The following is a 3,517-nucleotide window of genomic DNA, read 5'->3' as shown; positions in this document are numbered from 1 at the left end:
TTTTTGAGTGATTGCAAGTGTTGTATTTTAATTTCTGCACACACACGTGGATCGCGGGCATGTAGGAGCCGAGGGGACATTGGCATATTGCCCTTGTATCCTGCCACCTTGCCCAGCTCACGTGCCAGCTTCTCATAGGCCCCGTTGGATTCCCTGCACAGGTGGGCGTGCGGTTCTCAGGTAAAGGCAGGTGTGCGCCTCTCCTGCACCTGAAAGCCTGCCTCTCCCCCGCTGGGTGGCGGCGAGTGGCCCCTCGGGGCAACGCTGGGCAGGTGCGGTGATGGTGGGCAGCGTGGCTTTTCCCCTCGCCTGAGGGACATCTGGTTGTTACCACTAAATATGACAGCATTAGCTGTCCCTCGTATTTCCCTGCGCCCTTGGCTGCCAAAGTTTCTATCAGGGAGGGGTGTCAGTTTGTCCATACACATTTTTTTTGTTTGTTTGCTCGTTTGTTTTGCATTTTTGAGGTAATTGTATGGCTGTTCTTTTTGGTCTGTTCATGGGGTCATTTCTATTGGCTGACTGAAACGTACACAAAACTTGCCCCAGTGCTAGAAACGCCACGTGGACACATGTCATCTTTAAGAAATTTTTTAAACGTATTGATTTGAGAGAGAGTAAGGGACAGAGAGAGAAACATCCGTTTGTTGTCCCACTCATTTGTGCTCATTGGTGGTTTCCTGTACGCGCCCGGACTGGGGATTAGTCCTGCAACCTTGGTGTACTGGGACGACACTCTAAGCAACGGAGCTGCCAGGCGAGGGACAACACGCCATTCTTTTCTGTTCATCTTGTCAGGTTCAGTTGGATAAGATTTTGTTAACAATGTTTGCGTACTTGTTCATGGGGGATGTGGCTCTGGAGCTTTACTTGCCTTTAATGTCTGTATCTGGTCTTGATCTGGGGTCGTGCGGTTCCCCAGAAAGCAGATATGAGGTCTGTCCAGCCATTGTTAATGTAACAAAAACAGATTGTGTGACACTGATGTAGCCTGGCAGCCAAGGAGAGTGGACTGGAATGTGCGTGTGTGAACAATGACGACTGCACTGTACTAGTCGGTGGGGGTGGTAGACACCATTGAGTGAGTATGTGTACTGTGTGGTTGTTACATTCAAAACGACTAAGCGAGTAGAGCGACAAATCTGCATCAGATTTTGTGTTAAGCTGGAACATCTCTCCGTGGAAACTATTTGGATGACTCAGAAGACCACAGCTATGGGCAACTGGTGATTGGCAGCTTCATCATGACAATGTGCCCACTCAGGCATCATATCGTGTGCAAAGTTTTTTGGCAAAATGTCAGATCACCCAGGTGACTCAGCCCCCATTACAGCCCAGATCTGGCACCCTGAAACTTCCGGCCTTTCCCAAAATTAAAATCCCTTTTAAAAAGGGAAGAGATTTCAGACCATTGATGAAATTCAGGAAAATACGATGGGGCAGATGAGAGCAATTAGGAGACCTGTGTGAGGTCCCAGGGTGCCCACTTTAAAGGGGACCGAGGCAGTCATTGTCCTGTGTACCATGTTTCTTGTCTCTTCTTCCATGAATGTCTCCATTTTTCACAGGGCATGGATGGATACTTTCTGGACAGGCTGCGCATCTCCGTGACACTCACCCTCACCACGGTGGTTCACAGTTCACAGGGACAGTGTGCTTGTGTTTGCTGGGTGGTCCAGAGCCCTGAAGTGACCCAAGGGGGCGTGGGTCCTCCCCCGGGCATGTCCTGGCACTGCTGCCCTTCACCTTGGAAAGCCGCTTCCTTCCTTCCACTTGGCCTTGGTCCACGGAAGCTGTTCACCTTTTCTTTTTCTAGCACATCTGGGGCCTGGAACTGATATTTATGTGCAAAGGAGCCGCATGATGGGATCTCTGCCACCCCCAACCTGCTCACCTGGGCTTGCTGACCTCATCGGTGAGAGTTTCGGCAGAACCCACCAGAAGCCGTCTCGGGGTCTGGAAAGCCTGTTGGGTGTTCCCGTCACGTATCATTCATTCACACGGCAAGCCCAGCAAAGCCAGACCACCTCTCGTCTGGTGTCCGAATACAAGAGGCCTCAATGCCGCTGTCTGCGAGAACTCCGCCTGGAACAAGAAGCAAGACACAGTGTGGGTGCACATGGCCTCTGCTTCTGCTTAAGGAAAAGCCAAATTGGATATCATCTTGATTTTATTGTCTCTTTTGAACATTGTAAATATCATCGTACTCTGATTTTGCTATTCTAAGTGGGGTCCCTGGTGAGCAGCAAGTGCGTCAGTGGCGGGGGGCATTTCAGGAAAACGGTGCCCCCCCACACCCCCAGCCCCCGGGGCCTGCTGGCTTAGCACCTTCTTTGCGACATGATCTCTGGGCCGTTCTGTGGGTGTCATGGTCTATACTGAGGCCACGCTTCCAATCCATGTCGTTCTATGTACCGAGTGGTTTTATAATTTTGCTCTTTAAATTAGGTATTTCAATCAACTGAAACTAATTTTTACGTTGGGTGTGAAAAAGGGCTCTAAGTTAGTTTTTCCTAAACGATTAATCAGCTGCCCCGATCTCTCTTATCAAGCGGGCAGCCCTTCATTTCTCTACTGAGTGCAAATAAAGAAAAGCAAGTTACAAAATCACACACTACGTACAACGATCTTGCATTTGTTCGAAGGGAAGTGACTGCAAAGGACACGAGCGGGCCGCAGAGCCCGCCCGGAGCCCTGCAACCCCGGCTCCCGGACAGAAGCCGACCACGCCGGCGAGGGGGGTACGGGGATTATTCCGAGCCCACAGAAGTCATTGTTTCAAAGGGCGCGCGGGGCGTGACGTTCCCCACGGAGGGCATGAGACGCGGGCACAGACAAACCTCAGGGGCGGAGAGGAGCGCAGCGCCTGTCCGGGGCCGGGCGCGGGGCCGGGGGCTCGGCGAGCCAGCGCTCACGGGCGCCGGCTTCTCTCGCGGGCAGACCGCGCAGCCCCTGAACCGCACCCCTCGCGTGGCCGAGCAGCGCGGACGGGGCGGCACCGCAGAAACGCCGCCCAGAGCTCGGCTCGGCGCCAGCATCCGTGGAGGGCGTGGCGGCGCGCCCCGCGGGGGGCCGGGGACCGCCGGCTGCGTGCCGTTCTCGGACTTCGCACCCGCACAGCTGGACTAGGGGCGCCGTTTCCCTGCCTACTGTTGGGGCGCACGGAGGCGGCGGGCGCCGCGCACGGCCCCGTGGCTCCCGGACCCAGCGGGGGCTGCCCGGCTCCCCGCCAGCCTGGGTCCCGCCCCGCGCCCTGCGGCCCCGGGCGCTCCGGCGACCCCGCCCTTCACCCCCGCGTGCGCGCGCAGTCCAGGCCCGGGCGCCGCCGGCGAGGGGCGGGGCGGAGGGCGGTTGGGGGGCGGGGCCCGCGGGCCGGGGGCGCGCAGTGGGGCGGGGCTGCCGTTGGGGGCGGGGCCGCGCAGGCGCGCTGGCCCGGCGGTTTCCGTCGCGCCGTCCGCCCGAGCGGCTCCGTCGTGGGCCCGCCCGCCGCGCGCGCCCCCCCGCCGTTGGCGCCGGC

The sequence above is a fragment of the Furipterus horrens genome, unplaced genomic scaffold (assembly GCF_987537825.1).
Source record: "Furipterus horrens unplaced genomic scaffold, mFurHor1.1.pri manual_scaffold_8, whole genome shotgun sequence".
Lineage (NCBI taxonomy): Eukaryota > Metazoa > Chordata > Mammalia > Chiroptera > Furipteridae > Furipterus > Furipterus horrens.
Note: the sequence above shows the minus strand (reverse complement) of the source record.